Source organism: Meleagris gallopavo, chromosome 21 (assembly GCF_905368555.1).
Source record: "Meleagris gallopavo chromosome 21, MGAL_WU_HG_1.1, whole genome shotgun sequence".
NCBI classification, from domain to species: domain Eukaryota; kingdom Metazoa; phylum Chordata; class Aves; order Galliformes; family Phasianidae; genus Meleagris; species Meleagris gallopavo.
Window position 1 is genome coordinate 8,884,220 of NC_139424.1, and position 25,104 is coordinate 8,909,323.

The 25,104-nt window shown below is 46.8% G+C and overlaps 1 protein-coding gene across 16 annotated transcripts in view; it reads right to left on the bottom strand.

Annotated features, from left to right (window-relative positions):
* Positions 1-25,104, bottom strand: part of MSI2 (musashi RNA binding protein 2) — a 183,920-nt gene that overhangs the window by 119,659 nt on the left and 39,157 nt on the right. The gene's annotated exons all lie outside the window — the stretch shown is intronic.

A 25,104-nucleotide genomic window follows, 5' to 3' on the forward strand; every position in this document is an offset into this window, starting at 1 on the left:
TTGTAACTAAAGCATTTCGCAGGGCTGCCAGGAGCCCTCTGCCTGCTGGCATCTGATGGAGATCAGGCCAAGCTCCTGTTGTCATACAAAAGAGGGAGGAAAGCAATTATTCTAAAGCAATATTTGAAATTATCTTCATTTTTATATTTGACCAAGAAAGAAAAAAGGAGAGAAATACTTCTTTTAGAAAGAAGATTGAAGGTTTAAAAAAAAAAAAAAAGAAACTATTTTGTTTCAATAGCTTCAGTCAAAGAAAATACAGGCAATGACAAGCAAATTCACAACATTTTAATACTGACTGTGAGATGGGAAATGGTTTCAGAAATCAGCTCCGAGGTACAGAAGCGAAGGCCAAAACGAAGCCTGCCCTCACAATCCCTGCACCCCCGCAGATGGCTCCAGTACTCGGCACTCACTGCCCAGGCAAAGAACTCAGCCCTGGGGAAGGCCAGGTCAGGCTGGGGGCACCAAGCATGTAGAGCCAAGCCAAGCAAGGAGTTTCTATTAAAAACCAAAGGCTTTTTAAAATCAGAACGTCTCGTTTGGCTGTGAAAATACACCTGCATATCTTTAACCAAAATATCCTACAATTCTACAGAAACACGCATATAAGTGAGTGCAGAAGTTGGGCTCGCTGAGCCTTACTGGTCCCTTTTCACTTGAGACGTTCTATGGTACACCTAAGAACAACCTGCTGTGCCATCCATCTGCACTCACGAGCAGCCCCCTCGCAGCGCAGTGCCAGCAGGCAGCGACAGGAAGACATTGGAGCCGATCCACCACAACCCCTCTGAGCAGTGCTGAGGGCCGGGTCAGCCAGCAGGCACCCACTGCCAGCTCCACACCTCAGCAGCGTGCAGCAAAGCAGAGCTGTCGATGGCTGTTGGAAGGACTGCACAAAATGTAGGTTTTACGTGCTTCTGTCTTTGTATGCTGACGGTGTCTGTGCTGTAACGGAATCGACAGGGGAGAGGAGATCTAATGGTGGTTATGAAGTCCGCTAATTGTGAGTATCTGCAGAATTGCTTTGTTTGTGCACTGTGTTGGTGTTGCAGTTAATCAAAACACAACATGTGACTACAACTGCGAAGAGTCACTCAAGGTTACAATCTCTCTCTTGGCTTGGCTCTTCAGAAATACATCTGCCTTTGTGTTCTGCAAACACTTCAGCTGGTGCAGAAGCAGGAAAAAACACCGTGCTTCAGCAAGACAGCTCTTCTGGTTTGATGTCATTTTTTGCTAGGCTAAGGTCGTAATGATATCGGTTTGTGGCATATCACACAAGTCTTCCCAGAAGAATAGGCTGAAGACTGCCTCTGGAAACAAAGATCCCGTCCCACAGGAGCACACCGGAGCCCCACGGGAGCTGAACCCAGCCCAGGTGACGCGCAGGAACGCTCCGCTCTGCACAGGTTGTGCCTCCAGCTCAGCACCCATCCGTGCCCACACATCAATTCTGTTCCTAGGCTTCTTTGTTCTTCCCCCCCCACTCTCTCTTGCTATCATGACTATGAAAATGGGCAAAGGGGATTTATGAAAGAATTTTTGGAATTCTAAGAACTTCAGAATCTCAGGCACCAAACCCCCAGCACCTGCAGAGCGCCGAGGCCCAGCTCACACACAGCGCAGGAATTCTGTGTTTGACTTCAGGACAACGGCTGGAAGAATCATTTCCTTCCCATTCTCAACATCTCAGAATGGTGAAAATGGACTAGAGTACTAATAATGAATCTGCATCACAAATTGCTGAAATTAGCATTAATTTCAGATTAAACTAATTATGCATATATAACAGTTTTCCAGAGCACTTTCCTCTTGTGCTTCTGAGTGTGTGTGTGGGTGCATGTGTATTCCAGCTTGCTCACCTCATCTGCAGTGTGACATTTCATCATTTCTAATGCATCCGCCTTCTAAATAGGTTTGTAATTGGAAAAAAATCATTTCTGGTATATATGCTGAACTGCATTTTATACCCCATTGTGTTGTACATCCAAACTACAGCATTACCTCTAATTAAAAACAACAATAACTCATGTAATAGGGGAAGTGATCTTGTTAACTGAATTGCTAGGCTTCTTTGGCAGAACAAAAACCATAAGCAAGAATTCTCCAGTTTTTTTTTTTTTTTTTTTTTTTTTTTTTTTTTTTTTTTTTTTGCCTCTGGAATCCTCACAGCAACTTCCAAAAAGCCATTAAGAAACAAACCGGAACACAGTGCAAAGCCCACAACGAAAGAAAGAACATTTACTGAAAGCTGCCAACTTTTCTCCATTCACAAAGTGAGCAAACACCCCAGTAGCCATCCTCTCAGCCAGAACCACTGTATGGTTGAGAAATGACAGATGTATTTCCTGTATAGTACTACATACCTTCGGCTAGCAAACACTAGGCACTCAAAGCTCCCCAAGAGCAAGAAAAACTCAATCCTGTGCAAAGGCAGCACGGCTTTACGTGCCACGTACAACATGCTTAAGTATTCAAAATAGGATTTCAGCAAGACTTAGCCAGCGCAAATACCTTGTGCCTGACCCCTGCGTAAGCTCATGTCATCCTGTGAGAACCAACGCCAGCTACAGAAGGGACGCAGCAATGAAAGGGCTCTTTAATTCCACCAAGCAGCACAGATTCCTGGTGGGGTCACTCAGTTCCCTCGATTTCTGTGGAAAATACAGACAAACTGTATTTTCCCAAGCCGTTCATCAACAAAACCAACTCAGTCCCTGCTGTCTTCCTAGTTTTCAGCTGTCTTTGGTTTTGAAGTTTGAGAGAGCTGGTTTTTGGCTGGTTGTTTGCTGGTTTTGCCCCCTGCAAGAAGCCCGTGGTATCGGCAGGAGGCAGAACAAGCAACGTGGGTTTTATGCAGCAGAGCAGCACCAGCCAGAGCCATCTGCAGGGCTGCACCCCTGGCAGGGCCCTCCCCAGTGCTGCCCTGGCTGCAGTCAGCCTCCACAGAGCTCCTGGGAGCAGCAGCAGCACAGCCAGGGCAGCGCAGCCCCCGCACACACAGCCAGGACCAGCTGCCCACGCTCCTGAAAATTGGCCCCAGCTGGGGGAGCTCAGTATTTCTTTGAGCAAAACGTGGCTTCAAGTTTCAAATCAAAAGATACAGTGAAATTCACCAGAGCTGGACTTCACACCCTCCAGAGAACAGGAATAGATCACAGCCCCTCAGCCCTGATACAACTACTTGCTCTGAATCCCGCAGGGCTGTTCCCTCCTCCTCCACTCCAGGTTACTCTTTTATGTGTAGGGGAAGCAAGGTCTGGAGGCAGGATGAGGAGAACAGAGCAAATCTATTTAAATCCCCCAGTCATCTTAGCTCCTCACATGCAGCTATGGGAAGAAAGGTAACTAAATATTCACTGAGCGCAGACAGCTCATCCACCACACCAGCCTGATTACTGCTCAGCAGTACTGCATTGATACGTTAAATGAAGACAACTATTGCTATAGGAAGACATCTCAGGACCACAAAACGAGACCACTGTTCAATATGAAGATGTACCAGGGGCAGGATTTTTGCAATACCCATGTAATGTGGAGACAAACGTCCCAGAGGGAAGCAATTGCCTACAGATTTTGGAGCAGAGTCCTCTTGCAGAGCTTTACCTTGTACTGCAGGGCAGGAGGGATGGCATTCTGCCCAGGGCCCTCCATACGAAGGCACGGCAGTAGCGCTCAGTGGGAACACAGCAGAGCTGACCATTACAAGGTTCATCAATTCCACTACTCATATTTACCATTTTCTGGAAGGAAACGGTATATGCCATATCCAAAAAACAACCAGAAAGCTTTGTCCTCCACCAGGACACCCAGTAAGGGAACACCTTTACAAGGGCACGTTCACAGCTGATGTGCAGCAGGGCTCTCAGCAAAGCAGCCTCTTCGCCAGGCTGCACCAAAGTAGGTCAGAGTGGGAAGCCCAGCTCCCATCGACGCAAAACCCCCAGCTAAGAGTCTTCCCAATATTTTTGTGATTTGAGTCATAACGACCCCATTAAAATCTATACACGAGTTAGAGCAGCCAAAGCTGAGTGCCTTTGATTTGCTGTCATGCTTGCCTATGGCTGCAGCTGTCATGAGCTGCCGGGCACCGCAGGCACCAGGGGACATTGCCAGGCTGCCCCACAGCCCCTGCCCAGGCAAAAGCCCACAGAGTCACAGGGCCACCCTCAAACTCATGTCCTGTTCAGCCAAAGCCATCGCTGCTGCACAAACTGACACAGGGCAGAGCCAGTCCATTGGCAGTGGATGTGCTCTCATCCTACGGGCAAAATCTATCATTTTCCCCTCCTTCGCTGCTCCACACTTACCTCTGAAGCTAAGAAAGCACGCCGTACCCAGCCATACCTTTTGGTGTGCCAAGCAGCTAGCTCTGTCAATACGCCCACAAGCACACAGCTCTGTGGCTAACAGAGCTCTTACAGTGCCGCCAATGAACCCTTCAGCACGCGTTTGCCAAAAGGAGAAAGGAGAAATGCATTTGGAGGCCTAACGCAGCACTTAGCAAAAGCCAATAGCACAGCCCAATGTGGAGACTAAGAGAAGTGCACATTCTGTAAGTTGTAAAATTCTTCCAGCTGCAAACAGTGAGATCACTCCGAAAAAAAAATCTTACTGCCTCTACAGCACAGAAAGCAGGCATCATTTAAATACTTCCAAGTTAGCACCAACTAATTTTTTGTGATAGCCCTGACAAATCAGTGCTTAGAGCCCTCTGTTAAGATTCTAGATAACGTTCTGCTAAAACAGAAAAATTCACGAGCAGCAAAAAGAAATGCATAAAGCAATTTACCTCCCTCCCAACACACTCCAGATGATTTCTCTGAAAAGAACAAATGGAAAACTTTAACCCTTAGCCTTGATTAATTTCATCTACATAATACAGATGCACATGGCAATCAGTTACTGATGAGCAAGTTTTACTTCATATGCTGAGTCAAGCTCATGTCTATGCAACACACCGCTTGGCTTTTTCACAAGGGTGATCTTTTCCTCTGATGTGAGACCACTGAAATCTTGCAACATGACCACATTTGCTCATTACTGCTGTTGAAATACTTCCACAATCCTATGAAACACCACATTTTCTTTCATTCTCTTTCCTCCCCACATAAACGGGTTGGTGAATTGCAAAAATTACTCTGTTCCCACCTTCTTCTCACAAAAGAAAGATGGGAGGAAACTCACCAGCCATTATAAAAGCAACAGAGTTGTCGCTCTAAAGTGGATCAAATAACCCTTGACTAGGAATAAAAGGGCCCCTGAGGAGTGGCATCGAGAATGAAGAGTGGAAGCAAGACAAGAGAAAATATCCTGATTTTTTTTTTCCAGGGAAGGCAGCACCTTGCAGCTACAAGAACTTGTCCCTTGGTCAATAAGCGAGTAAACATCACACGAGGGAGACAAGTCATCTCAGTCTCCACAGGGCTGATATATCAGAGTCTTGGGAAAAACTCTGCCGAAGTTTGCAAGGCTCAGCATTTAAGCACACATTTTAACTTGCAGAGCTTGTAGAAGCCTCATTAGGTTGAGTATGCTGCACAATCGAGCGCTGTGTGCCTTGGTTTCCACGAAAAGAACAAAAAAAAATATCCCCACAGCTCACTGGAGCCTGTGAGGCTTCACTCATTAAACGTCTAACCTGCCAAAAGCCTGATTTGAAGATGCTGGGAGAGTGCAAGACATTGTTACTGACATTATTGTTATTAAAGGAAGAATAAAAAATATTATTCCTAGCTAGGGAGGTCATAGCAAACTAGCAAGCAAGTGATAAATCAGCCAAGGTCTCCAAAAAAAGGCATTATTTCTCCTTTACTCCAACATCTTAATGTGCATTATTTTTTTTGTGTGCGTGTGTGCTAGAAAGATATTTCTATAAATCCTCCTCTGTAGAAAGCTTTGCTTTCAGAAGGGAAAAGTAGCAGATGAAATACTACCCATCAAAATGAACTCAAGTCTCTAGTAACATAACTAAATGTGTAATGTTACAGATGTTTTATAGCCAGGATGTCGGATCCATTTAGATCATTTTTACAAACCCAGCAGGAAGCATTTCCCCAGTGCTGGAAACCACGCTAACAGGTCTTGGACCAATTGTTTATCCAAAGCTGCAGCCAGGGATCAGCGATGCCTCCTGACCAGCACTCAGAGGGCTCTCTTGTCAGCCACATCCCAGAAGTCTGAGCCAAGAGGAGGTAGAAGGCTGGCGGAGCAGGCAGCCTTACTGCACGGGGCTGGGAAGGGGTAAGCTGGTAGGAAAAAGTGGGGAAAGAGCAGGGCTGGGCTACCAGTGGAAACAACCTGGAAGAAGCAGACCATTGGTCTTGCCAAAAGCAAGGCATGAGGCGTGCAGAAACAACACAGAACTGCTTCCTACCTATGGTGGCACACGCAGCCCGTGTGTTCCAGGAGCACACGCCAAGAGCAGCCCTACAGCCAGGCCCAGGGCTGCAGCACACCCACCTCCTGCCCAGCACCGAGCAGCCCCCAACTGCAGCACGCCCCAGCTGTACAAATGGCAGCCACCAGCATGCCGTGTTGGCAGCCGCTGCGCTGCACACACTGCTGCCCAGGCTGACGGCACACTGACTGACGTACGGTCGTACTTGCGAAGCCCATTAGCAAGTGGTACTCAACACTGAGAGATTTATTACCAGAATGATAACTGTCTCATGCTGCTTTGTTTGCTAATTGTGACTAGCTTCACTTTCAGAAGGGTGGGAGCCTAATAAATCAGTTATCTCCAGGAAGAATTTATTTAAAGTCGTTGACACTGTAAATCCAAGTACTTGGCAAGAGATTCTGCAAAAAATGATGTGTTTATACTTCAGCATTTGGATGGCAGAACACACGGCGTGACTCAGCACCCAGCTCTGACACGGCCATCTCTAGCAGGATGCCAGTGGCTCAGTACTTCAGGCCACAGAAAGGTGCCAGCCCCCTTCACGTGGGTGACAGCCCAGGGGCTCCCAGCACACTCCTCCAGCCTTCCTCCAAGAAACAAGCCCAAAAGGCAGCGTGTTACGTCCAGAGGACAGGGCTCCAGCTCCCTTTCACAGCACGCTGCCCGGATCCCACTACTGACCAGGCTGCAACCATGGCAGAACAGATCCTCGGGACAGCCCCACTACAGCTCCCTGGCCTAAGCATGGATTTGAGAAAAAGAAATGCACATCAAGAAGCGGAGGCTCCAGGACAAGAGGCAGAAAGCTAGCACGTTACACTGGAGCTCACCAACTTTCAGCTCCATCTTGGCCAAGCGCACACACCAGCCCCTCACCAGGCATCAGCCCCAGTGTTCCTTCAGAGATGCTCACCCACTCACTGCAAAGTCTGCACAAACGAATTCTCTGCAAGCAACACCAAAGCCACAGGGACGGTGCCTGGTGCCTCTCTCTGTTCTCAAACACCGACTCTCCTTGTTTCAGCACTCACAGAATTTGGCACTGAGAGTGCATTAGAAGAAAATTGTCATGTTGACAGTCCTGTCGTTTCTTTTTCTCCCTTGGGTTGCTAGACCTGCAGAGCTCAAAGAAACCACTGAATTGTGGTATTTTGGTCATCAGCTTAGCCTCCTACCCACTGTGAGCTAAGAAGAGGGGGTTCTGGTTCCCTCCTTCACTAGGCTGATGAGCACAGTGCTGTGCTGTATGCTGTCTTGCTGGCCTCCTAAGCAGCAGCTGTCACAACGAAGGGACTCATTATTACCCTATTCATAATATCAACAGGTCTCTAATTATTACAGTACTGAAAGCAAGCAACTGGCCAGAAATACACTCCTTCCCTGTCTTCCCCATAGGGGAACTCTGCTGAGTGTCAAGGACTATCACAGCTCCATACACTCAAACTTGAAAGCACCTAGACCGTTAGAACACTGCCAAGAATCTCAGACAGACAAGCCCAGTCACTGAGATGGCTGGATTTCCAGGTCTGGCAGGACATGAAAAGCTGGGACAACACTCACGAACACCTACTACAGTGTAGTTTGACTCAAGACAGATTTGAACACCATTTACATCTGCCTCCTGCCTGATAAACCTGCAATTCGAACTCAGTTCCACTGCAAGAGAAAAGAAGAGCATCATGGATGCAGTGCCAGGGGAAAGCTGCAACCCTTCTGCCAGCAGATCACCCATCAGGAGGCAGACGGGCTGCTGGCACAGCAAGAATCACCTCAGCCTGAAATCCCACACAGCACCCAACCAGAGCAACCTGCCAGGCTGCCTGCAGGGTGCTGGAGATCTCACTCCTACCAAGGAACCTCATGGTCTGAAAATGCCCTGGAAACACCAACTCTAGGCTGGGAGCTCTGCGCCTTGCTTTGCGTAGACACACAGGGGGCTGAAGGCTGCTCCTGTATTAACAGGAGATAAAACAGGAACCACATGAACACCTTTAAGACACATATGACCCGTACATCACAACAGTCCACACAGACCAACACCCTCTTTCACTGAGGCTTACATCTTACTTCTCCAATCCCGTTTCTTTGCAATGATAGAAAATATGTAAATGATCTGCCCAGACTGAATTAACACATGGAAGATGCTTTCCTTTTAAGCAAAGGTTAACGGCACCAAAATAATGAGGAGGTCACCACAAGCTCAGCAGCAGCCACGCGATGCTGGCAGCACACTGGGACCAGCTCCCACCCAGGCTCCAAGAGGACAAGCAGCCCCAATGCAGCACCCAGGAACCCCAGGAACCGTCTGGCAGCCAGACAATTCCCAGCCCTTCACAGTGCTGATTTGCTTCCCAGCTCCACAAACTGCACCGTGCCAGTCTTTCTAGCTCCAAAGCTCTGCCCTCGAGGCAAAATGCAGCCAGCTGCGGCAAGGCTTTGATGGATATTCTCTGGGAAGAAGGGGAGAGGAGAAAGCAGAGGGGCTGAAGGTTTGAAAATTCCAGGTTATTCATTCAGTTCAAGTTCAGCAATCCGTCATCCATTGTTAAATCGCAGACCACATACTGAGAGTTAAAGACTTATATAGGTCTCCAGGGACTAATCGAGGAATGATTTCAGCTTCTAACTGTGCTCTAACCAGGCACTTAGGATGCAAAGCGCAAGTTTGTGATACTATTGTACTCTGCATCAAAATGACTTTTTGATACATTTCTGCAAATAACTAATAAGGGAAAAAACCCATCACCCTGGCATTTAACATAATTCTTTCTCTCCATCCCCCATCCTTATATTCGCATTTGTGACAAACCGCTTCTGCCTTCAATTAGGTCTACTTTATGTATGCACGAAGCCCCCAAAATATGAGCGCTTTTATGCAACACCAGATTATCTAATGTGCACATATTTTGCAAAAGGGCGCTTTTAAAATATCTCGTCACAAAGAAAAAAGCATTCCATTCAGTAAGTGAGAAAGGAACACAACACAAAGACAGCAAAAAAGAATCGGAATGCATTTTATATTAAGCAATCAAGGGCTGTCACACGTTGAAAACACAAAGCGCTGGAAGTTTAAGTGGGCATTCACCAAGGACCTTACCCTGGGACACACTTTCTCAGCAATACAGAAAGCACTCCTTATCAACGCACCGCAGTAAGAAGCAGGATCTCTGCCTATTTAAATACAACAACAACAACAACAACAAAACAGAGAAATAACTTCTCTTGACAGCCTGACAGCTGACATTCTTAACTGAAAAAGCTATGTGCCAGGAATTATCAGGCCCGGCTTTTCCCTCCCTGATAGATGACAGAGCAAAAAACAACAACGGCCACACACATCTCATAAATCACAACTTTTATTGAATGCCTCGCCACATAATAGCAACAGTCAAACTGAATAAAGACACTTTTCAGCGCTCATCTGTAAAATACTGGGGGAGAATAGAGATCATCCCCGGCACTAACAGCATCTCCCAGACAGAACAGGTATTAGTATCACCACTGCCGTTTTTCCTATGCAGCTACCACAGTAGTTTGGGGGCTTCTTAATCTTCCATCTTTTTTTTTCCCCAAAAGCATCAAAGAATGCAGAGAAGAAAAACAGAAATTAAGTGCAGGTGGAACAGAAGCAGAAGACTCTGGACAGGGAAACGCCGCAGCCCCACTGCTGCCAGCTCTGCTCTGAGGGCCGCAGCCCAGCCTGCAGCGCTGAGCCTGCAGAGCATGGCCACTTGTGGCTGCCATGTGCCCACGTGCTTCTGCCCACCAGCACCAGGAATCTGCCTCCAGATCTTCCAGAGCTAGAAGAGAGGTGAGTAGAGAAGACTCACATGCTACAGCAGCAGAAAGCAAAGGTGGCAGCCCCAGTCAAGAGAAATTAGCGTGATCTCCCAAGTCAATTAGCTGGAAGGAAGACCGAAATGACAGCTAAAGGAGTGGGACTGCAGGTGAATAGCAGATGGGCCTCAAAAGAGGGGGAGGTGAAGGCTAATTTCCCAAAATAGATCCTCGTATCTGACAGGTCCCAATGGAAGAACATGACAGCCACAGCCTGCCAAAGCTGCCAGCTCTCCAGGACAGGGGCCGTACCTCATGGAGCACCACAAGCAGCACCTCCCAACCCCAAAAGGGAATTTCCAGGCACTCTGGAAGAGTGAAACCCCCGGAGAAGGTATTGACCACCAGCAAAACCAGCCAGCAGCACACAGTGCCAGTGATGGCACACTGAGCATTCCAGATGCACCTCAGAGGGTCCAACATCACTGACAGCACAGCTCCCTGCTTTCCCACTTTCCAGTGGTCATTTCATCAGCTCGGAGCTCCTACAGCACTGCACACAGGAGGTGGAAGCACCTCATAACCCTGTACAATAAGTGTGCATTGACCGCCAGGGCACGGGTCCTGAGCTCTGTGACGGGCTGAGGCTCAGCGCGAGGCTGCACTGAGTTGCCTCAGACTGCAGCGACTGGTTCCAGTACAGCAATAATACAAATGATAACAACAATAACTTCTACGTTTATCTGAATTAGTGAACAATAGTACTGTGCAAATGAATAGTTTAGAGGCACTTAATGTTGTTAATTTCAAGAAAAGCCTAAAAACACGTTTTTGTCTCCCTTATAATAGAAAATTCCTAATACAATCTTTCCAGTACATAAACCAAAGAAGGCAGAGGGGCATTTGTATATTAAATCAATTACCAGAACTTCCCTTCTCTTCAACCCAAGCTAATTAAAATTTCATGTGATCCATACCAATAATAGTATGGAGGATCACAGCTGGTGCTTTCAAAGTCAAGCAACAAAATAAAAATTACGAGGGGATCTTGGGCTCTGATTCTACTGCAGCAAGGCAAAAAAAAAAAAAAAAAAAAGACACCCAGCTCCTACCAAACTCCCAGGAGGGCAGGTCAGACACCTCGCTCCTTCTGATCTTCAACCATGAAGGCTGCAGTGCCTGAGCTGCCCCAGCAGCACACAGGGCACAGCAGCAGCTCCGGCCACTGCAGGTCCATCCCCTGAGCCTGCTGTCCACAGGGGCTTCTGCAGGGACTCAGCCCCTGCTCTATGGTTTTCCAACCACAAGCCCTGACCCCCAACATGAAGTGCAAAACCCTTCCTATGTCTGTTTCCAATATTATCTTTTTTGAGAAAACAGACTGAGCATATGCTCTTGAGGCTTTTGCCCACACAGTGGGCGGGTGTTACGACAAACATTGTGCAAGATAGGTACCAAATGTGTCTAAATATCTATAGCGGGGGGGTTTCTTTTCAACTTACTGTGTTAAATTCAGGATTAACAGAACTGGGCCAGTACTGAAGCTAATGAAACAAACTGTGGACTGAACTTGAGCCCCAATCCCCCGGAACATTCATTCTCCCCACATCACTCCTGCACGGACAAAGGCACGGCGCTCCTGCCACACCTCGCTCCATCCCAAGAGAGCTCACACAGTGCTGCTGCAGGCACAGCAAGCAGGCCCTGCCCCAGCTTCGCTGCATCCCTACTGCAAACAGCAACAACCCACTGAGTTAGGCAGTGTTTGGGAGATTCGCAAAGAGAGGCACTGTCAGAAGTGCTTTTATTTCCTCCTGAAGAAGTGTAAGAAGGAAAGGGAGGGGGTGGGGGTTTTGTTTCCAATATCCATCTGCTCCTGCTGCCGTTCTGCATGTAAAATCACACTTCTGAATCTGTGACATCCTGCCTGGTTGCTGTGGAAATAGCTATGCCGTCACAGGCAAAGGGCAGCTCCTTCAGCTTGGGAATAAGCAGCAACAAAGATAATGTGTTCACTTAAGCGATGCTCTTAAACAAACCAACAACCAAAAAGCTTAGATAAGGGGAAAAAATTAGAGAGAATACAACAACCAGAGCAGATTTGCCTCTAAACCACATGTTTTCTAAGTTCCCCAGTAAGACATTAGCATTTCTTTAATTTCCAGTCTTTCCTTTTGTTCCATTAAGAACTATAAAATCCAAAATTAATGAAAATGCAAAAATGTTTCTGTTCTCTAAGCATGTAGCCATAAACATCAGCACATATTGTATTATTTCTAATCAGCTTCATGGGAAGGAGACATACATTCGTCTGAAGTGCTGCATCATTCTTTCTATGTAAGAGGCCCATTACCAGACTGTACTTATTTGCAAGTCAAATACAACGCCACTATTTGAACACATTTCCAAGCCCCCAAAAACAAGGCAGTAGTTTCGGCTACCCAGAGCTAACTCAATCTGACAGCCACAGCACTGATGCCTGCCAGCACTGATTGACTGGGTGGATATATTTAGGCACAGGAGCAGAGGAGGGGGGAGGGAGCAGCTGAGTTGCTGAATTCAAGCACACTGCGAGTAACCAAAAATAACAAGCACTGGATCAGCGACATCGCTCAGAATGGACTCAGCTCTATCGTGTAGAATCCAACTAATGGAGAATTTACTACCACAAGGGCAATGCCAAAAACAACACAACACATTAAAAACAGCAATTAGGAAAGAAGCATCTAGGTAATATGCATCCTATGGAATCATCGTTTCCCTCCTGTATGCATTTTCTAAAGTTTCCTAAATAGAGAAGAAAACATGAAATTCAAATGACTTTTTTAATTATCATTTTTAAAGCAGGGACTGAACAAACACCATATAAGGGGAGTACATCACATACCTATCCCGTAGCCAGAGCCTCCTCTCTCAACTGCACTCCTCATTCAGCAAAAGATGCCAAGTGCCAATAGCTGAGGGAAAGGACCCTCTCCAGGATGAAAGGACAGCACACAAAACGAACTGAAGAGCAGGATTCAATTTTTTCTGCCCTCTTCTGAAGTGCTAAGATAAACCCTGGAAAATGAGCTGTATTTATGCACGTAAATCAAACCCCCACCGAGCACCGGTGGTACATCTCCAGTTTAGAAAGGAGGAGAAGCAGGGTGGGTCGGTTGGGTTTCTCTAACAGAACTCTCTGGGCACTCACAGTCTCCGGCTCCCGCACACATCCCAGGGAAACCAGCAAACAGAACCAGCTCAGGGCCCTACAGACACCACCCGACAGCACTGTCCTTTGGGCTGCACCCCGAGCTGAGCACCCAGTGATGTGTGAGGAGCAGCCTGCGGGGCTGTGCGGGACCTGAGGGGGGATCTGTGTGTGCTGCCATGGCCAAAAGCAGACAGGGGGCCGAGGGCAGGAAGCAGGCACCCAACTAACACAGCTCCTTCTCTGCAAATGCTTTCCTAACAGTGATGCCTTAAAACATTAAGGTTGTTTAAGAAAAGAGAACCTTAAAACGTAAGCGGAATCAGGCACCAGAACCTTAATTTATCAATTAGACACCATCTGTGGATTGTGTTCCTTGAAATAATTGTTGGATTTGACAACGCACTGCTGCTCTACAAAGTTTCTGCCAGCCTTGCTACCATTTAATTAAATTTCTGCACTTAACTTTGATTGCACTGAAAGCACTGCTGCTTTCTGCCGACGGAGTCCCTCAGCCACCTGCTGTGTTAGAACTAACTGGGTTTCCACACTTTTATCAAAAATTATGTTTCTTATTTTCAGCCCTTGTCTTTTTCCTCACAAAAAGGGAAAGTATTAATAATAAAGAACACAAGATTCAGCACACTAAAGCCACAATAACCAGCATGTAAAGAAGCAGAGACTTTTACACCTCCCAGCTCACATCAGACTCTTCCCTTTTTGTTTCTAAGTATGAAACAAGTTGTCAGGACATGATTGCTTAATGTGCTGCGCTTTGCTTAAACAAAGTGAGCTTCCTGTGCCTCATTATATTTGTATACACCTCTTGTATTTGTATCCAGAGATAAAGGCAAACATCCCAGCAATTTACATACATAAATATTGCACACAGAAATAAGAATCAGATGTCATTCTCCCCTTAGCTCACAGCTTTGAGAAAGAGAACGTCAGTAATGTCCAACGAGCAGCACAAGGGGCCCCGGAAGCCTGCCAAGAGCAGCACCCACCTGACTGCAGGCAGTGACCCCACAGCAAGCAGCACACAGCCCAGGGAGCACCTACTGCTGCACCCGAGCTTCTGTACCAGAACACAAACAGCTGCACGCAGTGCTGGCATGGGCTCACTCTGCTGGAAGAAAAACTGGAAGGAAATGGATGGTATGTCTGCCCATTTCCTCAGCTGTGAGGACTGCTGCGTCAGTCTCCCTTCCAATTCCTTGCTTGTTACTTGCTTCATCAAATGTAACACAAGGATCGAGGTAGGTGGGAACTTGGGTTCTCTTCCCACCCTTCTGATTGTTAAAATGGGAAAAGTATTTCCTCTGCTCACATGAAGGAGCTCATGCTAAATTAATGCATGCTAGACATTTTTAAATCCTTACTGTAAACGCTGTGGAACTACAAAGATATATTTCACCCACTAGTGCTAAAAAAAAAAAAAGTCAGATTTAATGACAGAGGAAATTCAAAGCCACGAAAATAAGTCAGCACTTACATAGGGTCCATAATTCAGGGCAGTGCAGCAGAACACCGAAGGAGGTCACAACGACGACCCCAAGTCTGCTTCTGGGCTTTGCTCAGGCCAAGCAGAGCCAGTCATTTAGATATTTAAATTGTTTTAATAAACTTTCACAGAAGGTTATGAAATATTTATTAGCAACCTGTGGGGCTACTAGCAACGCTCCAAGAAAAGTACAGATTTAGGCAATTTTGTAAAGTATGTATTCTACAACTGGAGAGGATGGAGTAACTCTTAAGCCAGCTCACGAATAGGTTTATGATGCACTTCATAGAAAATTACAATTGCACAATTAAGGCTCAGCAGCAGCCTCCAGCCGCTCCTGCAGATGAAGGCTGTGTGGCCGCTCGGCACCAGAGCGCAGCCGGAGCTGTGTTCCCTTCCCAAGGCTGAGGCCATACTGATCTCTCCAATCTCCATTATTACACAAACCTATTTTACTCTTCACCTTCAGCGCACCTGAAATGTTTTGTTTTTTAATATTTTGTACCTTTGTAACCAATCTCAGCAGGGTTCGAGGGAAGGCCTTGTTTCCGTAACCACGGTCCTAACTGCCATTTTTAATAGCTGGATACATCCAAAGTCAGCACGAGCCCGAGGTACTCCTGGGAGAGACGAGGACGTGAACCAACACAGGGCCACGGTGCCACGGCCCCAGCATGAGCTGTGGGGCACAGCAGCAGCACAGGGAGCACACAGCCCACATCGGGCCCAGCCAGCACCACGCAGGGCAGCTTCCATGGCTGGGAGTACGGGCTGGGGGCTACTGAGTTACTTAGAGGTACAGGACAGGACAAGACACTTCTCTTTGCCTTCAGTTCTGTCCTAAATTAACTTTTAATATGGAACAGAATGTCACATTTGTGCCTTGTAATCTAAAAATTTCTCCTTATGCAGTAGCAGTAAGAAGGGCTTTTAAAAATTAAATAGAGCTAAAAACCACGCAAGAGTGTATTTCATGGCTATAAAAAAGCATTTTAAATGTAGAGTTAAAAAGGTGTTTCAAGTGTTTTCATCAAAGTCAGGAGAAATGGAAGGAAAATAGGATTATAAAACATTTTTCCTTCAAAATCAGCTCCATGACTCAGAGCACGCAGAAGCCTTTTTGCTGCTGTGAAGATCCCATATCCCAACCTGGGCAGCACTGCATCCCTTTGGTTTGTTGGAGTAAATAACAATTGTCAGCCCGGCTGTCCCTGCTGCCATAACCACTGTGCTACCAGCCATGTTACCCCCGGGAAGGGAGCACAGCTTTGGCCAACGGCCTTCAGATGCTGATGACAAACGAGATGCAGAGGCAAGGCCCAAAGCCAAGGGAGCAGGAAAGCCGAACCCAGCACTGTAAGAGCCCCCCCCAGGCCCAGGCTGGTCCTGCTGCTCCTCATGGCCACGGGTAGGAGAGCTGCTCCTCGCAGATGAGTGGCCAGAGCCGGCCTCCCTCTCAGCAGGGCTCCCTGAACTCATACAGCACATTCATTTCATAATCCCAGCCGCTCAGAGATGAGCGCACGGACAGCCCTGCCACTGCTCTGCACATCCCTTCTGCAGTCAGAATTCAGTCCCGCATCTCTGCGCAGTCCAGGTTTATTTTTATGTCTGTTTTCTGACAGCACAAATTAAGAGTGTTTGAAAACACAAACAGCGCGTCTGCTGTTACTAAAGTTAGAGCACAGCCATGCAAAAGCCACCAAGAGCACCGGGAAGGATGCGGTGGGCAGCACCCAGCGCCGTGCTGGGACTGCTCAGACCTGCCTTGCTCCACCACAAGGCCCCATTCTATCACTAAGCCACAGTGCAGCTACAAAGCACATGAAGAAGAGCAACCAGAAACACCACCATCTCTGGAAGCAAAGGCTCAAACTCAAGGATGAACCCGAGTTCATTTCGTCAGAGGAGGTTTCAGAAATATCTGCATCTAATGCAAACACAGGGCAGAAGAGGAGACCTCTCACCTGGGCAGCTCTCACCCCCACAGACTGCGTGAAGGAGATCAAACAGCAAATGCTGCAGGAAGGTGATGAACCGGAGCACGGCAAGCATCTGCCTGGCACTGCCCTGGGGGTTCCCCACCACACACACACTTCCTGCACACACCGGCCTACGACACAACGGGGTTCTATTAGTGCAGCTCTATTACAAAATTAAAAAAAAAATCCTCCAAGTTTAGACAGGTCTGCACAGTCTTCCAACCAGTAGCTGAGAATCAGATGAGAATTCACCGACCTCCCCCTTCTCACCTTCCCAAGTACCATTCTTCCTCCAAATCTTGATTTTGTTAAAAAAAAAAAAAAAGTCACAGCAGACGAATCGCTGTGATCTGACAGCCAGGAGCTGGTGTACTTGGAACAACGCAGAGCCCTGGGATGTGACACAAACCCTCACAGCCGACTGCTGTGGGTGCTGCCTGCATGGCAGCGCCTTCTGGAGACGTCGCAGTGATCGCTGAAGGCGACAGCATCAAATGACACATCGTGCTGCTTCTCAGTGCCCCGTGGTGTTTCTTCCCTCCTTTAATTTTTTCATTTAGTGAACCACAAAGTTTATTTTCCTAAGTTTTTGCAACAACTCTTAAAGCAATATCCTTCAGCTAGCTGTTTTTTCATAAAATTCCCCAAGTGCCTCAAATCTTTACCACCAAACCTCAAACTGAGATTCCAATTGTAAATCTAGCAAAGCAAGCACCGATCTACCCCTCACCTTAAACCAACAGGATATAACAATAAAAACATCCTGGTTTGGTTGCCTGAAGCAAGCAAAGCATCCACGTCAGGATTATAAAGTACATATGCAAATCAACATAAAACCCCACAGCACACGGACTTCCGTCCCTTGCATTAAGCAAAGTGCAACTGAGCAGCACCAAAACGCAAATTACCGAGAAATCAGGGAAGGAAAGTTCATGCAGGAAACAGAAGGATTTGCTGTCTGGACGCATTCTGATTTGAGTAGTTGGCAAACTACAACAACTCTTCAGAATTCATACGACGAAGACTTTATTTAAAGAGGAAAAAAAAAAAAAAATCAAGGAAAAAAACCAATACTGTTTCCCTCAGTTAATAGTGGGAATGATGCAATTACAATAGGAGCCAGGATACCCTCAGGCCCTGAATTCTGTTCTAACTACAGAGAAGGGGGAGCAAAGAAAGCAGAGCTGTTCCAGTCACTCCTGGAGCACCGTGTGGCCCACGTCCAGCGGCCGTCCGGCCCCTGCAGAAGGGAGCAGGGCTGCAGCTGGGAGCTGTGTTGGGAAGCTGCTGCCTGAGCAGAGCTGCAGCAGCCCCAGCCCGCGGCCATGTGGCACTGGCAGCACTGCAAGGTGCTCTGAGCTCAGACAGCTAATGAAATTCCAACGCTTCCACCGCTACGCAATTGATTAAACAGTTATCTATGGTTTCAATAGGCTCCGTAGCCCAGATTTCTTCAGTAGGAAGTGGTTACCAAACTACCGTGTAGGGATGGATTAAGAACAGGAGAAATTATGATGAACTCTGCTGCTTTTGAAAGAAATCAGATCAAATCTGCAGCAGAAGGTCTGCCCAAGGAAACGGCAAATCGGCAACACTTTGTGCATTAAATATAATGGCACCCATAACTTCTGACCTATCCCAAAATGAATTTGCAAATGATTAGTAACACATGAAACGGAAAGACAGAGCCTCAACTGGCTGTTAATCATCACTAAATAATATTTCCATATAAATGTAAACATGCATACGATTTTTGAATTAAAAAAAGCTGAAGTCCTACCGTTCCTTTTAAAAAATGACATGGTATTCCTTGTCAAAGAAAAGACTGAATAGCACTGGATGCCTATAGAAACAGAGCAAAGCAGCTTCTGAACAGAATACCATTCACTGGAAATCAGCACGTACTTTTTTTCTCCTTTACATATAAATTTGTGTATTGAGATAATCCAACTAAATCAGCCAGTGCAGATCTAATTAAGGAACCTGGAAACTGACTGAACTGTGCAATGATGTAGGGTGGTTTTTTGGTTGCTTATTTTTTTTGTTTGCTTGTTTCTTTAGAGAGAGATCTGGCCTGAAATCTCATCAGTCCCACACATACCAGAATTAGTCCCTGCCTTTGTGGCAGACGGAAACTAAGTTTACAAATCGCCCAACACAACTCGTGCTCGAGATGAACAAAATGCAGCTGTCTTCATCTGTTAAGTTACACTCTGCGCTTCCCACTATCAGGAGACAACCTGCAGGTGTAGCACTCTTCGAGGCCAGACACTGAGATCTAAAATAGAAATACAAGTGGTTAAACCGAAAAGAGTTCCGTGCCTGTTTGCGCACACTGGGTGCAAAGATCTGGGAGTCTCTCGGTGGTGGGAGCCCAGAAGGAGAGCAGGGCTGTAAGGCATCAGGGCTGGAGCCCTCTGCCCCTCTGGCTGCCTCAGAACCACAGATCTTTTCAAAGTCTGCTACCAGTCTTGGGTCACACCTGTGCAGCACTCGCACAGCACTAAGGCTCCAGCCGCGTCTGCCTCCCCTCAGAAGCCTTTTTATTTTTATGACCTTAACTGCCCCAACTGCCCACCTCCAAGGACTGTCTGATGCTGCACCAATAAATGCTTGGAAGGAATGCAGCCAGAGCCAGGAGCGAGGGCAGCAGCTGAAGTTCAGCAGCAGCAGCAGAGCAGTAGCCAGAAAGCAGCAGGAGGCAGAGGCCCTCCGCTGTGCTGCTCCTGCTCAGGGGTTTGGTCTGGGCAGAAACAAAGGGTATACGGCCCCTCCTTCCCTCAGCTGCGTATTTCCGAGTCAGCTGCTTTTGGTGGGCTTCACACCAAAGCCTACCACGACGGCCATTAGGGTCAGGCACGCTTTAGTATCCCATACAGCAATTTAAAAACAAGTTGATGCTGCTCTGAAATAACATTTTACGCTGGCACCCTAATCATTATTATGGCTTCTGACAGGCTTTAAATACAATAGTATTAACTGCAATTAATTCATTTGAAATTAATGTGGATATTGCAAGCACTTCAGCAAGATCTCCACTGCAATTCACCATTCATTACCGGATCATTATTTTTTAAGTGTTGCCCATAAAGCAGGCTGCCAGTGCATTTGCATTTAGGTGACAGAATCAGGAACGTAGCAGAGCAAAAAAACATCACAAAAGTTGTGCAGAATCACCACAGCTTGTTGTCTCAAGTTTTAATCCCCCCACGGTCTCTGGGGCTGGGGGCACAGCAGGCGGCACAGCCCTGCGCACGCTCCTTCTGCCCACCAGCAGACAGGAAACAAATGGTGGTCGTTCCAACTAAAAACGAAGCTGGCATACCCAGAAAGAGAGGCAGAAATGAAACGCATCGTACCACTGAACGCACTGCATGCTGGAATTCCTCCTTGGGAAAAAAAAAATTACTTTGGTGCAGTTAACGGCCATTTTTAGAGCATTAATGACCTCAGGTGAAAACAAACCGGTCATTAAAGACACATTTTAAGGGGATTAGCTCCCATCAAAACATGAAGTGACTTAAACCGAAGCAGTTCCCAATAAACTCCAATGTATAATTTCCGAGGCATTACCCTGAGCGGGCTCTGCGGGCTCCCAGGAGCGGTGCTGAGCTGCCCTGTCTGGGAGCACCGCCACAACAGTTCCGTCTTCCAATTTGCTGACTAAACTGAAAACAAGACAGGACCGAAAAGTAGGAGGATAAATTTGCTCATGATTAAACAAACATGTTTGCAGTTTGTTGGCAAATCTTAAAAAAGGAAAAATTTCTTTTCAAGTCAATCCGCAACATCTTGTTTTAACTCTAACTGGAAATACACTGCATTTTTTCCCCAGTTTGTTTAACCCCTCTCTAACCTTTTGTCTTTCAGACCTACTTTTAAGTAAGGAGGACCCACAAAAAAATTGGGGGCTCGTTTTCAAGAACTATCAGTGCTGTGTCCCCCAGTCCGTGTCCTCCCAGCATGCTGCCCCGTTCCCCACAGCCCACTTCTCCCAGAGGCACTTCGAGGCCGCAGGCGCTCACAGCAGTGCCACACGACGCCCAACAGCAGGCACTTCATGCAGGATGCCCAGACCTCAGCTGGCAGCAACAGCGTGCCCAGGGACAACCCTAGAGCAGCGTGGAGGTCCAGCGAACACCAGCAAAGCACTGCTCTGAGCAATGCCCTGCAATTGGCCTGACTGGGACACGGGCGCTCAGTCCCAGCCTGCTGTCAAGGCCTGCAGCACAGCTCACTGCCAGCCATCCTGGCTCCAGACAGGAGAGGTAAGGCATTTGGATACCCACGGTGCCTAATGATAAAACCCTAAGATACTAAAGGGCACTAAAGCTGTCATTGAGAAAACACAAGCAGATCTTCAGGCAGTATCACTGCCGTGCATTCCTTTGTAAGGAGCCTCATAAGAATGCTGAGAACAGAGAGAAGGGGAAGAGACATACTTGAAAAGTAAATAAAAGCAGGCTTTAGTTCTCCGCAAGACCAAAACCATTTAAATAACAAATACACTGCTAAATACATACTCTCCAGAACCTAAAGCCATTAAAACCAAGTGTTCTTTTTATCACCAAAACCTTTGGGGAGATTTTAGAAGTTTGCTTCATCCTCACAGAATAACTGTATCAAGCTGTAAAACTTTATTAATATGATCAAACAGTGCTCTCAGAGAGTCAATAACAGGTTTGAGACTTACATTTCTACCACTAAACAGCAGCACTATCAGATAAAACACACTCCACTTCTCCGTAGCTGAATCTGAGTCCCAGAAAAGTTCCCCAAGTTCTGAAGCCCTCAGATGAAAGCAGCCCTGCTCTGGAACCCAAGGTGAGGACCCTCCCAGACTGCCAGCACCTCCCTGAGCCCTTCCCCTCTGCGGAAAGGACTGAAGGAAGTGAAGGTGGTGGGAATCCTCCCCCAGCACAAACCAAGGGAAGCCTCCGGGATGTTTCTAGTCCTGTCTTGTATTCCAACCTGCTCAACTTCTAAATTTGCTTTAATCTTTTTGTCAAAACAAAAGAGAAAAAACCAGCCCTTTCCAAGAATGCAGAAAGGCAGAAATCCAAACCCGATTCAGCTTAAATCTGCGCTTTGCCAAGGCCTGAGCTATGTATATATTTGGGAAAATGAGGGGCTAATAATCTCTTCCCAAGGTCATTTCAAGTTTCCCGTACTGACAGAAGATGATTTACATGTGCGGGATGTATCCTGTGTACTCAGTTGGGAAGGTAAACACAGCTTTTTAAAACAAAACCCAAAAACACACGCATGAAAAAACCCACCCAACAGTCCCCAACCTCAACCTCTGCCTCCAAGCGCCTGCACCCGCAGTTAGCGGGCGTACAGGATGTCCATGTCCCAAGAAGGTGTTGTGCCAACATCCCTTAGAGCTACATCAAATATAATTTTCAAACCAATTAGCTCAAAAAGCATCAACACCAAAGCAGTGCCTTCCACATTCTAATTACTAGGCCATCCTATTCAATTCTTAATGAGAGAAGAGACAAAGGCAGTATATGTATTAGGGTCTACTTCAAGAATTCTTTTTCTTTTAGCAAACAGATCCTCTTTTGTTCTGGTTAAACACCAATTACTCCGTTCTCTCTAACATGCAAATCAGCTGAAAATAGGGCACGATGTATCTCGATCCTGCACCACTACAAGTTTGAATGAAGGGGGAAAATAAAGCAACCCTCTAGGGGTTTTCAATTCCAAGTACTTTGTACTCTGATAAAGCTCTTTTCAAAGAGCTTTTTGTATGCAGTTCCCATAAGCAGCGATTTTGCCTTTATGCCAAAAGAAACAGCACATTTAAGGTGTACAATATGAGCAAGGAAAGTAAAAGTGGCCGACAAAGCTGTTTACATGTAGTGCTTAGGCTGTCTGTAGCATTGGGCACATCACTGCACACGGAACTTACTTTGGGACAGGAGGAGCTCCACAGGGCCACCCCAGGATGCTCTCACATGGACACGTTTTGGGGTAAGTCTCGGCAGTTCTGGAGTCTTCATCTACCACACTCGTTGGTTTCAGTAGTCAGGAGTGCAGTGCCGGTACCCACAGCTTCTGCTGGCTGCATCCCCTCCCAAACCCAAAGGGTCAGCCTGGAGATGTGCCTGGGAACCCAAACCCACTGCCGCTTTCACGTGCCCTGTCCCTACTGTCATTTCTAGCTTTTAATTGTTGCTCTCTTTGTGAGCGCTTTGAGTGGTGTCAGTAGCAACTCAGAGCTGTTAGACACACAGACACATGTGCAGCTCTACACAGAAAGACCTTTTTACATGGAAATTCACAATCTCTGTGAGATGACCTAAGCCCTAACTTTGCAGCTGAGTTCAGGAGCACAAACAGTGCCAGACAGAGGCACTGCAGTGACAGAGGTAAGAGGGTCACACTTCCCCTGCAAAGCATTCTAATCTCTGTTCCGGGAGAAAATGGAAGAAAGGATATTCATTGTGTGCTGTGCACAGAACAAGGCAGAAATCACAGCGGATTCCAGTTTGGAAAAGGGGTACAGAAACCTCCCAGATCAAAAGCAGAGTAACACCAGCAGTCTAAAGGTAACTCCCTCTGCCTTGAGTGTCAGAAGCATCCTAGAATTGGAGGCAGAAGGGTATCACAGGAGGAAGTAGCAGCTTGAACCGATCATCCCACACTACATCCTTTGTGGCGTGACTCAGTTACACAGAACACAACCACACAACTAAATTTAAAAATGCATTAAAAGGGGAAGGAACACGTCATAAGAAATTTACTGAAGAGCAAACAGACACCAAGCCAACTCACTCGGCTGCACTTGGCTGCTCACTTCCATGCCGTGGCTGCCAGACGCAGGCAGGGCAGCTCCTGCCTCCCAGCTCCGCGCAGTGCCACCACCAGAAGGGCTGAGCACACACCTACAGCTCTGCGCTCCCACTGACGTACAGCTGCAGGGCCTGAGCACAGCTATTAGAGAAAAAGCCTGAATATTCTGTATAAAATTGTAATTGACTGTTTGTAACACATTCATATAATTAAGTATTAATTACACATGCTTTAGTACATACATTGTATACCAAAAAATCACCCCTGCTGGTTTTTTTTGAAACATACATACATGAAATATACAAAAATAGATCATTTTGAGGAGACAGACCCCAGAGTATTTCTCATTTACAAATTCAGCCAAAAAACACAGCATATTAGTCTCTTCTGCCAAACATTATAGACAATCTTCCAAAACAGTTTTCATCTGTTCTGTTGGCCTTTAATATAATTTTTGATTTATGTCATTTTGAGTCTTTTCCCCTTCTGTAGCTGAGGAGGAAACAAGCATTCTTCTGATTCCAGATTCAGGACTTCTTTAAAGGGAAACCAAAAGTAATAAATCTGACGTGTCGTGCAGCTACTGTATCACACAAGCGAGCAGCATTACAGCATGTGTTGACTATAGCTTCCAAGCAAAAAAAAAAAACGCAGTAAGTGACAGCGTTTTCTTACATTACAAACTCTTTTTCTTGCCTAGAGAGTGCATTTCCTCCCATTTCCACTCAAATGTTCTCCATACAGCAGAACTGCACACATGCAGCAGTGGCTGAGGCTCAGCCCCCCTCCTCCTCCTCTCCCCACCACCAAGCAGTAGCAGCTCAGGGCAGGACGCAGCCACCTCGACATGGGACACACTATCAGCCCTCCTATCTGTTCCACGGCTGCCACGACCAAACTAAGCTCCACAGTGTGCTGCTATCCTTTGTGCAGTTTCTACACCAACTTTACCGTGAAACAAAGCATGGGAGGACAAAGGGGTACAAGCAGTACCTTTTCAACGAGAAAGGAACCAGACTGACGTTCCTGTTTGTACTTCTCACCAGGACAGAAAGTTTCTTACCGAAGATTATTATGCCAACCCAAAGCTGTACACCTGCAGAGCTCCCCTACCTTTCTGAAGGATGACCACACACACACGAGCGGCTCCAGGGTGGGCAGGACTACCCTGGGCTTAAAGCAAAGCATGCACCTGAACACTTCTCGGTCAGAGAAGTCTCTGCAAACTGCATCTTCTCCTTTTCCAAGGGATCAGGCTCCCTGAGCTACTGCCAGTCCTGGCCACACCATGTTGAATGCTGAGCACTACATGCCATGTTCCAGTATCAGCACTCAGCTCGGGGTCAAATCAACTGCACTAACAGTAATACTCTTCTTTTGGGTCAGTACAAAAGGGCAAGGAGGGTAGCCTGAGAGAAGCCTGAAAACAGAGAAGAAAACG